The sequence below is a fragment of the Microtus oregoni genome, unplaced genomic scaffold (genome assembly GCF_018167655.1).
Source record: "Microtus oregoni isolate MIOR12 unplaced genomic scaffold, Mior012 000015F_ref0000493, whole genome shotgun sequence".
In the NCBI taxonomy this organism is placed as follows: domain Eukaryota; kingdom Metazoa; phylum Chordata; class Mammalia; order Rodentia; family Cricetidae; genus Microtus; species Microtus oregoni.
Window position 1 is genome coordinate 11,645,472 of NW_024543074.1, and position 20,670 is coordinate 11,666,141.

Sequence of the window (20,670 nt, forward strand, 5' to 3'; positions counted from 1 at the left end):
TCATTTTTCAGACTAGGCTGGCTGGCCTTGAACTCACTGAGATCTGCCCGCCTCTACCTCTCCACCGCCCAGCTGATATTTCTGGTTCTTTATTTGAAACTTGAGAGTTGGAAGGGACTTCAGAAACCATCTTATTTCAGCCTCCTTATTTATTTTCACAGTAATAGGAATTGATTCTAGAACCTCAAGCATAGCAGGCAAGAGGCCTATGAGCCCCATCTCCAGCCCCTTATTTCAGGCTGTGGGAACTAAGGCCTAAGGACACAAAGTAATTTATCCAGGAGGTAGCCTGGGCTGGTAATCAAATCTGAAGAATTTAATATACGTCCTTAAAGCTTAAACCTTTCAAGTTTGTGATTAATTAGCTGAAGGCTTTTTGCACCCAGAATTTAGACTTCTCAAAGTAGTCAACTGTAAACAATGACAGTATTCTAACACCGAAACTGATACCTACCAGCGACCATGAGACAGTTTTGGTTTTACTAACTTTGGGACTGCATTTATACCTAACCATGTGATGTCCATTAACTGAAGACAACTTGGTTGATTGAATGTACATTAGAAACAGCTGGGTGAAGTTCCAGGTGACATTTTGAGTTACTTGGGGATCTACCCAAACACCATACTGGGTTTATGCAATAATTACTGCAGGGCATGAGACAGAAGTTACCTGGGCCTCCTGCAGCACCTCACAGCCAGAAACATACTTTTTTTCACCTAACCTAGGCAGGCTAGGAACTGGCTACTCAGTTGAGCATGACCTTGAACTTCTGATCCTTTTTCTGGCTCCACTTCCCAAGCACTTGCTTGATAAGGCATGGACTACCCTGCCCAACTACCATGTATTTTCTTCTTTATAAAATGTCAATGAAAACATTTTTTTGCCCCCATGCCATGCAGAACCCCAGTGGAAAGGCTAGACCTGCTCTATCCTGTCTCTGGCAGGAATTCTTTATCAAATTGACCTGTTTTCCTGCTGGAAGACTCTGCCCCACTCCACCCACCTGGTACCTCCCTGGATTTCCCGACTGTCAGGAGTTTATTTTTTAACCTTCTCTTCCCTGAAAAGCACCACCCCATTGACCCAGAATGCCGACTCCTCCTCTTTGGTCAGTTTGACCATTCTTATTCTACTTTCTGGTTATGTTAAGCGACCTCATTAACTTCTGAAGACCCTGGAAAACCTATTGCTATAGGGCACCGCAATTCCTCTAAAGTCCTTCTGCATGCTCTTCCACCCCCAGTACTGGGATTGAACGCAGGGCCTGGCACACACCAGACCGTCCTTTTCTGGTTTTATCTGGTCGGAATGACTAGCAGGGCAGAGAGAATTGTCTCTCTGCTTCTGAGCAGGGCATGGGTGGGCCCGCTGAGACTGTTCCTATCTTATTAAATCCACTTGCCTTCAAGTCTGAGGGCCACTTCTGGTAACTTAGGCTCTGGGTCAGGAATTAAAAGCGAAGGGAGGAAGGAATTACTATCTAGGTTTTCCAAGAAGTACTGTAAATCCCAAGTCCCATCGTAGCCCCGGGTCCTGGGAATCGCAGTAAACCCAAACAGCCTCCAGTCTCAGAGAACTCACCCTTCCCAATCCTCTCTCCTCCCAGCCCCGCCCGCTAGCTGACCGGACTGGCGGGACCAGGACCTCGCCACACTCCTCGCACGCGCGCCCCACCAGGGCAGAGGGGCGGGTGGGGGTTGGGGGCGGGAGGCAGGGGAATCAGGGGCGGAGTTCCGTCCTCCGCTGATTGGCTCCTTGCTGATGGGCTGCGGCCGTGCCGGACCAACCGGTGGCGTGTTGCTATGTGCTGAGCTGATGGGATAGGCGCGGGGGCGCGTCTGTCACCCGGCAAGCCCCCGGCCCGGACTCGGAGGGATGCGGAGCGGCAGTGGCGGCGGCGGTGGCGGAGACTGTGGCTTTAAGAGCGCACAGGGAGCGCCAGAGTCAGCCGTGCAGTCCTTCGTAGCCAAGCACTCCGGAGGAGCCGAGCCTGGCGCTGGCGGGACCGGGCAGCCTGCCGCCAGGTAAAGGGATCGCTGGCCGGTTGCGCGTGGGCGTGGGGCGCTGTCCGCGCGGGTTCGAGCTGTTCGCCTTGGAGACGGTCGGGCTCCCGCACAGCACGCAGCCCAGCTCGGTTGGGGCGATGCTGGGGAGGTCCCTCGGGATCTCCCCAAGGGTTCTCGGGGCGTCAGGGGCGGGGAGCGGGCTGCGGCGGCCACGTGACCGGTTTGTTTACAAACACTGGCGCGCGCTCCGAGTTCGGGGCTTGGGGAAGACCGCGAGCTGACTGGCGATGGTGGAGACCGCAGGTCTGGGCGCTGCCGCTTCCCTTGTTTGGCTTGATTTCCCCCGCGGGTGGCACACGGTGACACGGGCTGTGTGGTCTGTGTCTCCACCGAGACACTTGGGTCTGGGGCACACGGCCCTCAAAAGTCCCCGGAGTGCTACGCCAGCTCCAGGCCGAGGGAACCGCAACGAGTTCCTGCCTGGACGCTTCCCGGCACCTCCCCAGCGGCCTTGCCAAGGGGTGGGCGCGAACTCTGCTGCCAGACCCGCTGCGGGGGCCTCTGCGGAGGGTTCCTCCCCGGAGCTGGCTCCTGTCTCTCCCTGCTTCAAGTTTCACCTGCTTGCTTGCTGACTCCTTTCGGGTGATTTTCCTGAAAGAGTGGGGGCACACGACAATACTCGCGTCTTGTGACTGGCACTAAGGAGGGGGACCACGCCTGCTTCTTTGGACCCCTTCTGCAAACAACTGCCTGCCACCTCTTGACCTCACTTTTACCCACCGTTTTTAGAAAGCTGAGTGAGCATCCCCCGGTTTACCCAACCTTCCACAGTCCGGCCTGGAAATGGCAAATTGGTCTGCTCAGGAGCTCTGCTGGGTGTTTGTTTTTTGCCTCTTTGTTGATTTATTTGTTATTGCCACGTTGGAGTGTCTTTGAGCTACCGAGTTGGAAAGGCTTAGGGCTAACAAGGGCCCTAGCTACTAGTCTTTTGTCCTGTCGTTCTAGCAAGATGGGCTCTGCCCAGAGCTTTGGCCAAGACTAGGATTACTTTTCTGTATCCCATTTACAGAACATTAGAGACACAAAGGAATTACGGAAAATCTCAGGCTTGTAGCTCTGCGATAGTCTGGTTTGGGGGTTCAGAATCTGATCAATAAGATGGGGTTCACACTTTCCCACCTTTTTGCCACACACTGCCATAGGCTTTACCTGAATCCAGCCAACTTTCTTTGCTTTTAATGCTGATAATTTTACCTTCAAGGAAGTTTCATTCTTTTTAAATATTTTTTTTAAAATTCTGTAGTTTACAAAATAATGACTTTATTATGCCATTTTCATACATATGTATCTTTGTGCCTGGTTCATACTCAGCTATGACAGTTACCCCATTTTTGTCCTGTGCTGTGAAATGAGTGGCAGTGAGTTCTTTACACTGCCCAGCATCGGGAGAGCTGGGTAAACTTCACTTTGACTTCTACGATCTGCTCCCTACTTCATGACAGGGTCAAAATGGGATGGAGTGGGGGCCTGGGCTCATGCCCTGCCTCAGTTGGGCTCTGCCTTACCAGTTTAGAATTCAGTAACACCATTTCTTGGATCTTATCTCTCTGCTTGAATTAGGGTAGGGATGGAAAATAAACTGCTAGCAATAGTGGTGTACGACTAAGTCCTGAACTCTTGGAGGTAGAGGCAGGGGGATCACTAAGGCTAGCCTGGTCTGTGTAAAGGGATTCCAGGCTAGACGGGGCTATGTAAGGAGATGCTCTTGTCTCAGAAAATAAACAAAAACCTTTCGGTTCTTTAGAACCACGATTTTCAAACTTTGAATCCACAGTAAGGAACATGTGCACTGGCCAGCTATTGAAAGAAGTTTTGGGAAGTGGTAACTATTACCCACAGTACCTGCAGTATGCCGGGATGTTTGTTTTCCCGCTTCATTAGAAAAAAATCAACTGGTGGTCATGACTCATTAATTTGATTTCCTAACCAAATGGGTCATGACCTCCAGTTTGAGAAACATTGGTTTAGGGCGGAGGTCCTCTAGCCTGAATGCACGAGGGCTAGAGTAGGGTTTGGAAATACAGTGGTTAAAAGAAATGCATATGTGTATCTGTGTAATTCCTATACGTTAAGCATACATATGCATATGTATAGCGTGTTAATTACTCCTCTCATAGTACAGCCCAGGCTGGCCTGGATAGCCCCAGCCTCAGCCTCCATAGTGTAGAGATTACAGGCATTAGGCCCCACATACCTGTTTAGAGTTGCTAGTTCGGGGTGCCGCGTGGCCTGTTGGAGGACAATACAGGTAGCTGATTAGAAACCATGGTCTCCCGGGGGAGTTGATGGCTGTGCACACGGAGAATGGATATGAAGTGCAAAGTCAGGAAGCTGTCCCACATTTGGGTGCAAGCTTTCAGATCACTCAGTTCCTAGCTGTCGCCCTTTGAAAGGGGCCCTGGCATGGTGGCTACACCTTTGGTTCCACCACTCAGGGGGCAGAGGCAGTCAGATCTCTTGTTCTGCATCATAGCTTGTTCCAGAGCCACTGGCACTACAGAGTGGGACCATGCTCAGAAGCTTAGGTAAACAGGTGCCCTGCTCCACTCCAGCCCCCGGGAAGCTGTTGCTCCTGGCTCTGTAGCACTGGGTGCTTCTGAGTGCGTGGGGGGATGGAGATGTGAGCGGTGCTGACGCTGACAGCTGCTGTGTGCGTTTTTCGTTGTCATAATGATGTTAATGGTTTTGAGGCAGTCCGTGCCTGGGGGGGATTAACAACTGGCCAGCAGAAGAAAGGATTGATTTTGTTTTGTGTCTGGCTGGTATTCCAGACTGTGTAGCCCGAGGGAAAGGCAGGCTGTGACTTTACTTTGATTTGGGGGTTTGGGGGTGGGTGGGTGGGCGGAATCAGGGACTTGTCTATCATCAGATGTTAATAAGAGACTAAAGTTCCCACCTCTCTTGCCTAGTCAGCTGTCTCTTTGAATTGCATGGGCACAGTGTGTGCAGGTGGGTCTTCTTAGTCATTCGGTTCCTGATGCTTTTACCTCTGCCTTTAAGCACAGATGTACAGAAACACGCCGGTGGAGCTGTACAGTCAGTTTCTCTTACTTTGTCCAAACAGGTTGGTGGAAGAGGTTTCTTTGAATTAAAGCTGCAGTTTAGCTTTACAAAGGACACTTAATTATCCAAATTCAGATTCTCCTCTGGTCCTTCTTGGCAACAAAGTGCCTTCCAGGAGAGTGTTCACTGGGAGATTGTTTAAATTAACTTTAATAACGCTCCATTTGGCCTAGCTGCTCATATTCAGTGTATCCAGTTTTGAGCACAGAGAAAAAATGAAAGAGTGGCAAGGGCCAACAAGTCTTAGGAAAAGCAGAGGGGAAGGATTGGAAAGGAGATCAGGCACAGTTCCCTTTGTAAACTATCTCAGCCTTTCTCCGGGTCTACAAACCAAACCACTGGGTCCTCTTGACAGGTACAAAGCATCATCTTGAATTCTAGCCCACAGTGATGGAGAGGTCACCAGTGCCCTCCTGCCTGCCTGCCTGCCAAAGGTATTTTGTTAGGGCTGACAGGTTTTTGGTGATGTTCTCCATAACAAAAGGTGCTGTCTGCTTGGGTCTGTAAAAGATTGCATCTTCCTGAATTTCCCCGTGGGCTGCAGCAATTTCTTCCTCATGCAGGGTGCAGCTCTGTGTGCCCTCCCCCGGTTCGCCCCACCTTATCACCTGCCTTTCTGCCCTCATTTCTGCTGCAACTATTTGGGCCTTTCTGAAACATGCCATGCTCACAAGCAGTCTTCAGAAGACTTCCTATGTGCCCAGGCTGGCTTTGCCCTCCTGGTCCTCAAGCCTCCACCACTGACTGCTGGATTATAGGTGTGCATCACCACACCCAATTTAAACCTTTTTTTTTTTTTTTTTTTTTGGTTTTTCGAGACAGGGTTTCTCTGTGGCTTTGGAGCCTCTCCTGGAATTAGCTCTGTAGACCAGGCTGGCCTCGAACTCACAGAGATCCGCCTACCTCTGCCTCCCGAGTGCTGGGATTAAAGGCGTGCGCCACCACCGCCCGGCTCAATTTAAACCTTTTTTCCCCCTTCTGGGTCACAGCATTTTCTTTTCAAAGATTTATTTCACTTGTATGAGTTTTGTCTGCATGTATTTATGGTGCCAGGTTAGAAGAGAGTATCATTCTCTGGAACTGGAGTTCTAGATGGTTATGGGCCACCATGTGGGTCAGCCTCTACAAGAGCAACAAGAGACATAATCTCTAACTTTGCTTGTTCTTGTTTGCCTTGTCTTTTTTCTTTCTTTCTTTTTTATTTCGAGACAGGGTTTGTCTGTAGCTTTGGAGCCTGTCCTGGAACTAGCTCTTGTAGATGAGGCTGGCCTTGAACCACAGTACTGCGTGCCTCTGCCTCCGTGCCTCTGCCTCCGGAGTGCTGGGATTAAAGGTGTGCACCACCACCATTCAGCTTGTTTGTTTTTTCTATGGTTCCTTTCCTTTCCCAGGTGAAATCCTGCCCCTCCCTGACTGGTTACCAGCAGCTGCTCTTTGCCCAAAGGCTTTTTTAATCCCTTAACTTTGTTTTGACAGGGTCTCTCCTGTCTGAAGCTGGTCTTGAAATTTATGTCTGGCCTCTTTCTCCCTAATGGTGTATTACAGGCCGAATTCTGCATCTTGCTGGTCTCCCAGTGTCATGCATGCTAAGCTACATCCCCAGCCTCCAACTTTATTATTTTTAAAATCCATTTACTTTCATGCAAAAATTTATTGTTTACTTGTTTATTGGAATGGAATATTGAGCATCAATTCCCTGATGACAATACTTGGCATTCAGCAGGTAATGGATAAATAAATACCTGTTGGTTAAAAGCGTAATGCCCAAAGAAGCAGGCCAAGCTTTAAGCTTTAATCTCTATAGAGCAGGAAACCTTTTTGAGGCAGGTTTTTCTTTGTTGTCTTGCATGGCCTCCAGCTAACAGAGATCCACTAGCCTCTGCTTCCCAAGTGCTGGGTTTAAAGGTGTGCAACTATTTCTAGGAGAATACGAGAATGAGGAATTTTTTTTTTTTGTCTCTTGTAATGAAGATAGTATTTTCTGATTTTCTTTCACACCTTGCATTTTCCGCAATTTTTTTTATTCCTTTATTCCATTGATAGGTTGCCAGTCTCTGAAAGCTCCACAGTCGCTCATTGTTAATAAACATCTCTTGCCTCTTGCACTGACCTCACTCTGGTCCTCCCTCGTTGGGTTTTCTTTCTTTTTTTCTCTGACATGCATTAGCATTTCTATCGGTAATCACACATTTCATTAAAACCAGCAGGCCCTACAGTGGAGCTGAGGGCCTGGCTTCAGAACCAGAAAGAACCGGATAATTAGCTCTGTGACCTTGGGCAATCTACAATTCTCTAAATCTTTGGTCCTTATTTGTAAAATGGGACTAATAATAGTTGCCATCACTCAGGATTTATGAGAGGATTAAGTGAGAGAATGCAGGGGAAACCAGGCCTAGAGCTTGGCACCTAGGAAGCACTCAGGGCCTGCTATTAATAACAGCATAATAGTATGGGGTGGACTCACTCCTGGCTGGCAGGAGTCCATTCCCAGTCAACTGATCTGGCAGTGAGTGGTGGGCAACTACCAAGTCTTCATTTATATTAAGTAAATAAAGGTCAAAACCAGACGCCGGACAGAGCTAGAATGGAAATTATACTAGAGATAAGGTCTCACTGTAGCACTGGCTGGCCTGGAATCTGCTGTGTAGAGCCAGCCTCAAGATCACAGATTCACCTGCCTCTGCCTCCTGAGTGCTGGGCTTAAAGCTGTTCACCACCACATCTGGCTGGAATACAATTTAGAGATCATCAGATTGTATACAGACTGCTGTTCAACTCTTTTCTTCTTCTGGATCTTGAGATGGGGTCTTGCTGTACTCGGGCAGCTGGCTGCTTCCTATTGAAGACTTAGTGTCTTTGGAAGAAGGAATATTGGAAGCTTTAGAAAAGGCATACTGTGAGCTGGGTGGTGGACAAGGAGGAAGGATTAGGTGGGTCTCTGAGTTCAAGGCCAGCCTGGTCTACAGAGTGAGTTCCTGGACAGCCAGAGCTACATAGAGAAAGCCTATGTTGAAACAATAAAACCCAGAGATATATACCACCATAAACAAACAAACACGCTGTCTACTTGTGGCCTTGATTAATCAAGCTGGGTTGACTGGAAGCCACATACTGAGACCCTCTTCTGTCTTTCTTCTCCAGGAGCGCTTTCCCTGAGTGCCTTGCTTTCACAGAAAACACAGGAGAAGGAGCTTTATATAACTTGTTTCTGCAGTTCTCAGGATTTATATTGTTGAAAACTTGCTACAGCCTCCTATAATGTCTCCTTTAAGAAGTTGGAGGGAGAAATTCTTTTAGAACACAGTGCCAGGAAAAGCCTTGGCCCTCCAGAGGAACTGGTATGCTTTTTTGTCTTGAAAATTGGAAGTTTATAACTGCTCATATTTCTCTTTTTGCTTTGACTGCCAGGAGGTACAGAGCCAAAAACTGTGGCTTGATTTAACTAACTCCATGGAGGCCTGCATCATCTTAATATTTTTTTTTCAGGGTTAACCTTATAATTTTTGTTTTATTTCTAATTTTATATGAATGACTTGTAACATTAGGTTCAAACTTGATATATGCTGGATTGGGAATTAAATCTAGTAAGATAATTTTGTTTTAGAAATCTAAACCTTGAGGCTTAAGCAGCTCAGCGGGTGCCGGGAGGTAGAGACAGAAGCAGCGATAACTTGGGGTAGCTGGAACTGATCACGGTGTTAGGTGTTAGCGATGTATAAACTGGCTTGGTGGTGCACTTCTGTAATTCCAGTACTTGGAAAGTGGAGGCAGGTGGATCAACTAGTTCCTGGTCAGCCCAGGATCTGAGAAAAATCAAAGCCCCAAGTACAGATCATAGCTTCAGTTTCTCAGGTCAGAGTTCTTTCTATTCCTGCACATTTTAGAGGAGTACCTAGCCCCCAATTGCCCTAAGCAAAACACGCTTCCTTTTCCATGCCCGTGATCTCTCCACTGTGGTGCAGAGATGCCACCCGCATTTCTGTTGCATGGCTGTTCTGTCTTCACAGCTATAGGGCAGCCCTTCCTTCTGGTCTTGAGAATGGGTTATGTCCAAGCAAGATTGCCAGCTCGGAAAGAAGCAGGCCTAGAGTTTTGCATGCTTCTGGCTGGGAAAGAGAGTAAGTTGATGTGAAAATGGCCAATGGGTACCACTGGGCTCAGAGAGGGTCTCTGGGGGAAACGGCAGCTGAACTTTGTTGTATCAAATTGGCTTTATTTTGTTTTGGTTGGTTTAAATTTAGTCCTGGGAGACAGTAACTTCCTAATCATTGCAGGTTTGTTTTTCCAGTTCCTTTTGGGAATATAATACCTGGGGCTTGGGAGCTTAGCCTTGGCCACAACTACTGGTGAAGAACTTCTAACTTGGGCTGAAATGTAATCTTGGTGTTCTTTGTTTTGTTTTCATGGGTAATAATCATTACTCAGATAATAAGAGCTGGGGGAGATAAAGATGAGTTAGGACATGCACCTGTCCCCTCCAACCAGTGATGAAGGTATATGTATAAGTAAGCAGGGTACGAACTAGAAAGACTTATGGGGACAGGGAAAGAGGGGTGAGCGCTTGGAGGTGAGCCTAAATAAAGAGGTTCTAAAGTGAGGGCAGAATATGCTCTGGAGTGCACACTGGAGAGTGTGGGACCTCTGCCTGGGTTCCATTGCTGTGGTAAGGGACAACTTGATGGACATGAACTGTGACTCTGTTCTTAGGAATAGAAGGAAGTTGGAGAGCTTGGAACAGTGGCTCGTTGGCACGCGCTTACTTGTCCTCAGTGGAAAACCTCTGGAGATATTTATTCATCTCATTTTCCCATCCCCCCTCCCTCTACCTCATGTGGTCCAGGCGACTCTGAACTCCTGAATCTTCTGCCTTCACCTCCAAAGACTGGGATTTGAAGATGTCTAGTTTCTTCAGGATTTCAGGAAAAGGTGGTCTGCACACCTAACTAAAGCCTCAGAACTAAAGACTCTTAATAAGAACGAAAGCCAGTTTGATCCTGTGCCTAATCTGTCACCTTCCCTTCTGGTTCCGGCTGTTCCCCCAGTCCTTTCCCTCCTGCTTCTCCTCAGTTTTGTAAGGATTATTTTATGTGTGGACATTTTGTCTGTATGTCTGTCTGTGCTCTGTGTGTGCACCTGGTGCTGAAGAGGATGTTGGATCCCCTGAGATTGAAGTTACAGATGGTTGTGAAGCCATCATGTGGGTTCTGGGAATTGAACCCAGGGCCTCTGGAAGAGCAGCCAGTGCTCTTAACTGCTGAGCCATCTTTCCTTTTTAGCTATTTATTGTTGAAGTATTGAATCTGATAGTATTCCAGTGACATCTCAGGTCATTATATTATACATATTATATTCTAGCATATATTATAGGTATGTGTTGCAAACCTATAGTTCAAGCATTTGGCGGTCAGAGGATTGTTTCAATTCTGAAAGGCCAGCCTTACCTCACCCCAACCAATAATTTGTGTGTATATAAATTTATTATATTTTTGTGGTGCTGGGAATTGAACCCAAGGCCTTGTGCCTGGCAGGCAAGCATCTGTCGCTGAGCTGTATTCCTCAGTCCAAGGATTAGACTTTCAAAGTTTTCCTTTGCATTTTGAAGCACTTCCCCATCCCTATTAGCTACATTACTATATCTATACATCTCTAGCCCTGTATTTTGGGGCAGCATCTTTCTTAGTAAGTCTCTCAGACTGACCTTGGCTGTGCTAGCCTACTGCTTAGCATGTAGATTCTTCCATTTAGCTTAAACTCTGGAGGACACAGGGACCAAGGCAGCATCTTCCCAGACTTCTGATTTGAAAGGATCCATCCCAGTACTAAGGATCCATCCCAGTACTAAGGAAGGAGGAGCAGAAGGTGCTGGGATTCAAGGTCATCTCTAGCTACATCACTAGATTAAATCCTGCTCAGGCTGGCCTTGAACTTCCAACCTCTTGTCTCAGCCTCCCAAATGCTAGGGTTTCAGGCATGCACCCTCACACCCACCTAACTGAGCTTTCCAGGTTTGTACTTCATGTCCGGCTCTGGGATGACCCACAAACTAGTTTTGCAGGAGCTTCTTAAATGGAAAGGCCGAATTGACAAAGTGCCTGTGAGTCTGTCCTGCAAGGAAAGCAGCTTTGTCTGTGAATTAAGGTCTACCTGCCGTGCACGTACGAGAGGCACTGACACCAGAGTCCTTCCCAGACTGGCCTCTCATTGTCTTAGGCATCCCTTCGATACTGTCTCTTACCTTTCTCGCTCTCAATTTTAAAAGTTCAATTTCTAGATTTTAGCTGTGGAAAGGCAGGGAGCTCAGCCACAGACAGTCTGAATCTAGAATGTGGGATTTATGAGAACTAGGGATAAAAGTGAGAAAGCCAGAGGCACGCTGACAGCTGAACAGCAGAATGGTATTGGCAGGTCTGGGATGGATAGCTTGGAGTTAATTGGGGCCCAGCTGTGCCCTGGAGACCCATCCGAAAGAGAAATCAAGGTCGTGGCAGCGCCATTAGTCCAAAAGACATTCATTAATCCAGCAGATAGTTGAGTTTGGGAAGCCCAGAAACATCAGACAATCACTGACAGAACTGGATAGTTCCTGAGCCTGAGTTCTGAGGGGAGGGGACCAGACTGGAGCTTGAAGGCAAAGGAGAATTCTGAAGAGAGGCCATATCATTTCCTTTGGGGAGTAGGTAAGTTGGGGGTCACACTGGGTCTCCCTATTTAGCTAAGGCTGGCCTGGAACTCACTTGCCTTGGCTAGCCTCAAGTGTACAGCAGTTTTCTTGCCTCTGCCTCTCGGGTTCTGGGATTCCAGACAAGACCACTGCTAGCCCGAGTCTCTTGTGGTCTAAAGCTGTGTTCTCAACAGAGCTTCTAAGTGTCTGTTTTCCATTATAGTTAAGTCTGGCCCTGTCTGGGGTGCTGTATGGGTACTGCTCCGGGTCAGGGAACACAGAATGGATGTTACTTGTTTTATTTTAACCAGGATTTCATCTGGAAGTGTAAAGGCTGACACTAAAGGGGGGCAGAGTTGGCCTGGAGGAAGAAAGGTGAATGGGCCCTCGCCTGCACTTAATAAAGGCAAAGCTGAGGGGTTCTATGCCCGGCCTGAAAGGCCATGATCTGCAGTTTAGACTGCCTGTGAGTTCTGTGGGATCCCCGGGGAGAGGGTGCCTAGAGCAGCCCAAGAGCTTCTAGGGTTCAGAAGGCACATACAGCCTGGGTAGGGTCATGTGGGAGCTCTCATGGGTATGGTGGAGAGGTGGAGGATGAAGGCTCAGGGAGGCAGAGACAGCGTTCCAGCAGGCAGGTAAATACACAGAGGTTCACGCTGCTCAGTGGGGCTATGACCTCATAGTGCTGAGTCTCAGTCACCATCTCCCAGTCCTGGTGACTTGGCCCCTCAAGAGTCAGTTGCCTTTGTTGGAGTAATGCCCAGAATTAGGTATAAGACTTGGGAGGTAGGGTCTGTAAGAGTGCAGGTGGGCAAGCAAGCACAGGAGAAGGTTTAAAACCACCAGCACGGTTCCCAGTTGTCCCCAGTTAACCAGGTTTCAGGGCTCCCTAGTGTGCTGAATGCGGAGTCCCAGAGAAACCACCGTGGAGGATGGGTCAGAAAACTGGACCTTTTCAGGCACTTTCATGCCTTGTGGGATAAATTCTATCTCAGAGAAAGACATTCTTTGTGGGCTGGGATAAGGGGCTGCCAGCTCTGCTTAGGGTTTGATTTGTGCTGGCTGTTGAGGGGTGAGCAGGTTTTTACAGGGCCTGGGAGGTAGATTAGAATGTGGCAAGTAACTGGAATAATTCGAAACAGTGTAGTAACTGACTTGGTCTGTTAGCTAGGCTTGGAGTGGAGTGGGGAGGCGATGAAAATTGGCTCAGGCTCTTGATACCACCAGAGGCGTTCAGACTGTGCCCTGTAATTGGATAGGAAACTGGTACGGGTTTTGAAACACGAGAGAGATGTGCTCAAATTGTTTTAGAAGTAGAATTCTAGAATGAGCTGGAGGCAGAAGAGCTGAGTCAGTAAGGATGGACGGTAGCCCATGGTGAAAGGATGGGGCTCGTAGTGCTACTGCCGAGGACTGCCACCGGTGAAGGAATTACAACCAGGTCTGGGATGTAGCTCAGTGGTAGAGTGCTTGCCAGGCATGTCTGGCACTGGGTGTGATTCCCAGCATCATAAAAAAAAACCCAGCTAATTAACCAAAACATACCAAAAAACAAAAACCTAAGAAGTTTAGGGGACCTGAACTAAGTAAAGGAAAAGAAGTTGCCTGCTTGGTCAGTGGGGTCTTTAAGGAGATGGAGGCTGAACATCTGCCTAGCGTGTAAAGCACTGGGTTCAATCCCTAGCACCTACCTGGTGGTTCACAACCATCTGTAGCTCCAGTTCTAGGGGATCCAGTGCCCTCAGAGCTCTGCAGGCCCCAGGCAGTCTCTGCACATATAAACACAAAGGCAAAACACTCGATACATAAACAAATCTAAACAAACTACTTACAAGGACGAGTGAGAAGACTCAATGGTGCAAGCCTGGAGAACTGTGTTGTTCTTGTGCCCATGCAGGTGCTACAAGCATATATGTATACATCCATGTATACACATTTACATGATAATAAAGTTATGTTTTAAAAGTGAAGTACCTGCAGGGAGTTGAACCCAGGGCCTCATAGGTAGGTAAGTGCTTGTGGTGGTCTGAAAGAAAATGGCCCCCAAAGGGAGTGACACTAGTAGGAGGTGTGGCCTTGTTGGAGGAAGTGTGTCACTGTGGGGTAGACTTTGAGGTCTCTTGCTCAAGCTTCCTCAGTGTGACTTTCAGTTGACTTCCTGAGCCTGCAAGGTGTAGCACTCTCAGCTCCAGCACTGCGTCTGCCTGCACACCACCATATTCCCCATCATGATGAAACTGTAAGTGAGCTGCCCCAATTAAATATTTTCCTTTGTAAGAGTTGCCATGGTCATGGTGTCTCTTCACAGCACTAGAAACCCTAAGATAGTGTTCTTCAGTGAGCTTCATCCCAGCCCATGGTGTCAACTTTGGTAAGCTTCATTTGAAGTGTCTTAAGAGTTTATCAGAAGTGCCTCTTAGAAAAGAGGTTAGCTGATTGTTGGTGGCACACGCCTTTTGGTGCGGGAGAATTGTCTGTAATCTGTCAATCATGTTATAAATAAATGCTGATTGGCCAGGCAGGAAATATAGGTGAAAAAAACCAGACAGGAAGTAAAAATGATGTAATGAGTACAGGAGAATTCTGGGAAGGAGGAAGTTGATTACTCCCACTCCTGCCCAGACCCAGAAGACAGAGGCAGACAGATCTTTTGTGAGTTCGAGGCCAGCCTGGGCTACAGAGTGAGTTCCAGGACAGGCTCCAAAAGCTACACAGAGAAACCCTGTCTCCAAAAACCAAAAAAGCTGGGTGGTGGTGGCACACGCCTTTAATCCCAACACTTGGGAAGGGCAGAGGCAGGTGGATCTCTGTGAGTTCGAGGCCAGCCTGGTCTACAAGCCCTAGTTCCAGGACAGGCACCAAAGCTACAAAGAAACCCTGTCTAGAAAAGCAAAAAAAAAAAAAAAAAAAGGGGGGGGGGTCAAAGGTACAGAAGCAGAATGCACAAGCTAAGTGTCTGGAGAGGAGGAGGCTGGGAGAACATCATGATTGAAGTGAGGCCTATATTTCTTTGTTTTCAAGAAAGAGGGTGTTGCTCAGGCTGACTGGAGCTTGCTCTATTGTTTAGGTCGCTCTTAGACTAGCAATCCTCCTGAGTGCTCTGGTTGTAGGCATGCACCACCTTGCCCAGCTCAGGTCCATAAAGCTTAGGGGGAAGGAGCTGCATGCCTCACTGCGGCCCAATAGTGTGAGCGGTGAATGAAGCATTAGCGCCTGCACCTCGCCTGTTACACTGGCCCGTATTTTTGTTACTCAGTCTTGATTGTGATTTATGATAATCGGGAAGCTTTGCCGGGAACTTCTGTGGCATTAACCCTGGGATCCAGCAAGGCCCTCAGCAATCTGAATTCTTGACCTGCTCTGCTTTGCCGACCTTCCTCCTCCCCACCCCCACATCCCCATTGAGCCATAGTTTGTTTGTTCTAACAGAGGGATGCTCCAAGCAACATTTAAGATGATCACATGGTATGAACTCTTGTCCCAGGGTGGCTTAGAACTCACTGTGTAGGTTAGGCTAGCCCTGGACTGTGCTAGTCCTCTGGCCTCAGCCTGAGTGTTGGGTCACCATGCCTGGCTTATGCTGGGATTTTGTGTATTAGAATTCTCACTGTCTTCCCTGTCCTCAACAGGAAATTTTCAAAAATCTGTACACTCAATTCCAAGATACTTTTATAAACCCTGCACGTTGGGTATTTTCTTTTGCTTTTCCTGATGGTGAGGCGTGCAAAGACAGATTTGCATTTGAACTCCAGTAGTATAGCAGTTTCAAGAGCATTCATTTCAAGCTGGGCCTGACCTCCTTATCATACATGTACACATGTGGTGTATGTACTCCTATATTTTAAATTGTCTGTTTGTGCGTGTGTGTGTGCCATCATGGCAGGGAGCATGGTGATGGAGAAGTAACTGAGCTGTATCCTGACCCACAAGCAAAGAGCAGGACACTGGAGGCCTGTCCTGAGGCTTCAAGCAAGCCTACCTCCACTGACAAACTTCCTCCAACAAGGCCATACCTCCTAATCCTCCTAATCCTTCTCAAATAATGCCACTCCTTGGTGACCAAGCTTTCAGATAGAAGCCTAAGGGGGAGCCATTCTTCTTCAAACCATCCCAAAGCCCTTATTTTGCTATTTTGGAAAAAAATAAGATTGATTTATTTTATGTGGTGAATGCTTTGCTGTCCTGTATGTCTGTGCACCATGTGTGCCCGGTGTGTGTTAGAAGGCATTGGATTCTCTGGAACAGGAGTTAAATGGTGTGTGTCATCACGTGGGTGCTGGGAATTAAACCCATGTCCTCTGTAAGGGCACCAAGTGTTCTTCTGAACCATCTCTCTAGTGCAGCTCTTGGTTTTTTGTTTGTTTGTTTTAAATATATTTAAAACTTAGATTGTACATTTGAAAGAACATGCGTTTCCTCCTCCAAACACCCCCATTCCCCCCTCTCTTCCTTTTAGAACTCTCCCCTAGTCCAGTGCAGACCTTTAATGCTAGCGCTCTGGAGGCAGCATTCTGGTCTACAGAGTGAGTTACAGGACAGCCAGGGCTACACAGAAACTCTGTCTCAAACAAGAGTTCTTTCTAACTCTTTGTCTGCTCTCAGTTCCTTTTCTACTTTCATGACCCATGTATATTTTCCAGTTTAATTCTAGATTCCTCATATGAGAGAGCTAACTTCTTTTTTCTTAATTTTACTATTTGATCCTAATTTTGTAACTATTTTAAATCCTAATTTTTTTTTGAGACATGATCTCATTCTGTAGACCAGAATGAGGTCCAGCTCCTTCTACTTCTTCTTTTTTTTTTTTTTTTTTTTTTTTTTCCTCGAGACAGGGTTTCTCTGTAGCTTTGGAGCCTGTTCTGGCACTAGCTCTTGTAGACCAGGCTGGCCTCGAACTCACAAAGATCCACCTGCCTCTGCCTCCCAAGTGCTGGGATTAAAGGCGTGCGCCACCACCTCCCGGCTTGGCACTAGCTCTTGTAGACCAGGCTGGCCTCGAACTCACAGAGATCCACCTGCCTCTGCCTCCCGAGTGCTGGGATTAAAGGTGCGCGCCACCACCGCCCGGCTTCCTTCTACTTCTTGAGTGTTGGGATTAAGGTACACGTACACACTACCAAAACTGGCCCTGTATACAATTTTGTAAGTTATCTTAAATCCATTTTGGAGCTGGGATTTATGTAAGGAAATAACAGAAGCCACCAGATTTCAGTCAAGTGGCCTTACGTGTCTTCAGATAGTTTTTTGAGTCATTTTCTATTTTGCAGTTGTAGACACAACTTGTAGTATTTGACCTTCTTGATAAGCAGACCCAGCTACTTCTGCCCTATGCCTATTGGAGGATGTTCAAGGGAGCCATTCTTTTTCCATACGATGTGCTAGCAGATTTGAGCTTCCCCAGGTAAAGTGCTGCACTAAGCCATGCCTTACATTGCTCTGCTAACAGATGTGGCAGAGGCGCCATTCTGTGGCCACTCTGAATGGACTTTCTAAGACCTGCGTGCTCTGTGAACGTGCTGAATTGCAGGCCTTAGAAAATGAAGGTTGGTGGATGGAAAGTGCTTTATACTATAGGACAAGGTTCTACTTAAACGCTAAAACACAGAATTAGAGGGGCTGGAGTGATGGCTCAGTGGTTAAAGGTACTTTTCAGAAAACCTGGATTTGATTCCCAACATCCACATGGTGACTCAGCCAGTGGTAACTCCTGCCCAGGGGCTCCTACATCCTCTTCTGACCTCTGAGGGCATCGTACACACATGCAGATAAAATACTTATATGCATAACATTTTTTGTTTTGTTTTAATTTTTTTTCAAGACAAGGTTTCTCTGTGTAGCCTCAGCTGTCCTGATACTAGCTGTGTAAACCAGTCTGGCCTCGAACTCACAGACATCCTCCTGCCTCTGCCTCCCAGGTGCTGGGATTAAATGCTCCACTGCCTTCAAACATTTTTTTTTTTTAGATATAGAAACCACTAAATCAGACTTGGGCTGGCCATGCAGACCTTTAATCCAAGCCCAACAGCAACAAGAAACTATTGAGTCACGATTTTAAAGAGAGAAGGAGGAGTGGTCCTTTAAGTGGCCTTTATTCCCAGAGGCGGAGGCAGGTGGAGCTCTGAGTTCAAGGCCAGCCTGGTCTGCAGTAGTTTCAGGACTGCCAGAGCTGTACAGAGAAACCCCGCATCAAACAGATGTATGCCTGCTCAAGTCAAGACTCAACTCTATGTCCAGTCCAGGTTGTGATGGATGCTGGCTTTATTTCAGAAGGGGCAGGACTTCTTGCTGCCTATGGATATCTATATAAGAGGTATCAATAAAATATGACAGACTTATTTTTTCTGTTGAGAAATTTTTGTTTGGTGTTTTTCTATTTTTTTTTGTGGGGGGGGTTTAAATTTGAGGCAAGGTCTCATTGTGTAGCCCTGACTGGCCTGGAACTTGCAGTATAGACCAGCCTGACTCAAACTTGGAGTGGTCTTCCTGCAATGTCAGAATTGTAGGCCTGTTGTGCCTTCACACTCGTCTCATGGCTGCCCTGGAATTCTCCCAACACCGTGAGTCAGCCAGGGGCACAGGAGCATTGGTGCCTTTGGTCCTGGGAGTGGGAACAATAATTCCTGTGCCCCTAGTTGGCGAGAGTGATTGTAGCTAATCAGGGCAGTTGAGAACCATTTGCCTGGTATTGCTTTAGAATACGTCTCTCACTCTATCGTGGGATTCGTCTCCTTCGGGATGAAGGCGCTGTTACTTCCTTTCAGGCATTTTGCCCAGTGTGAGAAGAATCCAGACCGAATCCAAGTTTACCTGCCTCCAGGTGCTATGTTTTTTGCTATGTAGCCCAGACTGTCCTCAAACTCATGGCATCTTCCCGCCTTGCTTGCCAAAAGCCAGTTTTCCAGTACGGCCACAGGGACCTTTGTTGGCTTAAGTCAGAACGGACGAGTGAGGGCTTGGTCACGGGCTAGCGTAAGGCTGTAGCAGAGTGCAGCGGGAGTGTGGAAGTGTGGATGAGGGTGTGAGGATGGGGGGCTGGACCCACACACATGTTCAGGGTGTTTGTCCCACGCGGCACCTTCTCCGTTTCGCTGGCCCCTAAGAATGGGGAGCCCTGGGCCGTCTCATTTCATTCTCAGGCGTCTCCTGTTATTTGGAGTGGGGAAGTGTGAGGGTCAGCAAGTTGAGGAACTTGCCAGATGTCACCCTGCTAGGAAGGACTAGAACTCATCTGTGACATTCTAGAGCCCACTTCTAGTCACCTTCTGCCTGCTCTACCTAAACAGCACAGGCACATGTTAGGTCCAGCTTCCGAGGCTGTTGTGGGATGCTGCCCGGCTTCTCAGGTTCCTCATTGCTTAGCTAAAGTCAGAGTACATGTCACTCTTCCTCCCCTTCACACCTGGGAGGTACAGTTTTGAATTTCAGTGGCTACTGTGACTCTCCGTGGGGAATAGTCTGTCAGTCAGGAGGGTTCCCCGTGCCTTTGGCTCTCAAAATGGTATAGCTGGGGTCTTTGTTTTTAATCATAATATTTCACATTTTTCTTTCCATGGTGAGCATCATGAGCCAGCTAGGGGTGGTAGAAAGGCTTTCTTTAATTTCCACTGTTACTTCACTTAAAATGCTATTTAAATTGTACACACACCCTAAGGCTTTTGATTATTGTTGGAAATCAATTGGACTTTGCAAAAAATGCTCAACAAGTTGGACTCTTGTAATCTATGCACACGGTGGCACCATTAGCAGGGACCAAAGTTCAGAAATTAAAATGTGCCAAGTGCTGTGCCCGTATATGTAATTCATTTCTCTTCAGGAACTTCAATGCATTTTCTTTATTGAGAATTAAGTCAAGCAATTTTTAAATTTATTTTATTTTACTTTTTTCCAGACAGGATTTCTCTGTAGCCTCGGGTGTTCTGGAACTCCTCTGGCCTTGTACTCAATTATATATCCACAGGTGTATGCATATACACACACCACACATACATACACATGTGCTCATACACACACAGAGCTGGGATCAAAGGCATGCACCATACCAGACAGGGATTATTCTTAATTCATTTGAAATAGAAGACCCACTGTAATCGGGATCTTTCAGGTAGGGAGATTTACCTTTAACCTGGGCCCCATCTAATGCTGGAAGCCTGTATAAGGACGTGGAAGAAGGAAGCTTTTGCTCTTCAGCTGCTGTTCTTACAGCAAGTCTGCTGATGCTGGAGACCAGCGGAGACTTCCAGCCTCTGATCAACTACTGGGTTCTCAGACTTTCTGTTGATAGACAACCATTAGACTAGCTGGACTGCTGACTGCCTGTACTGCTCACTACCTGGATCAGCGTAATAAGTTCCATGTGTGTGTGTGTGTGGGGGGGGTGTGAGTGTGTGTGTGTGAGTGTGTGTGAGTGTGTGTGTGTGTGTGTGCACGCATGCGCGCAGCACTGAGGTCAGAGGCATTGGATCCTCCTAGGCTGGAGTTACAGGCTGCTGTGAGCCATTTGATGTGGGTTCTGGAAACCAACTCTGCCAGTGCAGTGTGTGTTCTTAACCGCCCTCTCCAGCCCTCTCGTTTCACTAGTGTTCTCTCTCGCTCCCCTGCTCTAGGTCTTTCTAGCTGTCCTGACAGTTGAATGAACATGGTTACATTTCTAATACTTTCTGTATGTCTTGCGCACTCCCCCGCCCCCAACTCCCAGAGAGAAGTCCCTTCTATAGGATGCTTGTGAAATTACTAAAGAACAATAATGTAAGACACATTATAGTGCACATCTTTAATCCCAGTGCTCTGGAGGCAGAGCACTTTGGATCTCTGAGTTCAAGGCCAGCCTGGTTTACTAGCCTCAGGACAGCCTAGGTTACTTAGTGAGACCCTGTCCCAAA

General features: G+C 47.4%; 1 protein-coding gene across 2 annotated transcripts in view; it reads left to right on the plus strand.

Moving 5' to 3' along the window:
- The first annotated feature begins 1,846 nt into the window (after positions 1–1,846).
- Ypel2 (yippee like 2) overlaps positions 1,847–20,670 on the plus strand; it is a 58,093-nt gene continuing 39,269 nt past the window's right edge. For both annotated transcript variants that reach the window (XM_041665016.1, XM_041665015.1), the window contains exon 1: positions 1,847–2,025. The gene's annotated coding sequence lies outside the window, so the exon portion shown is untranslated. The remainder of the gene's footprint in view (positions 2,026–20,670) is intronic.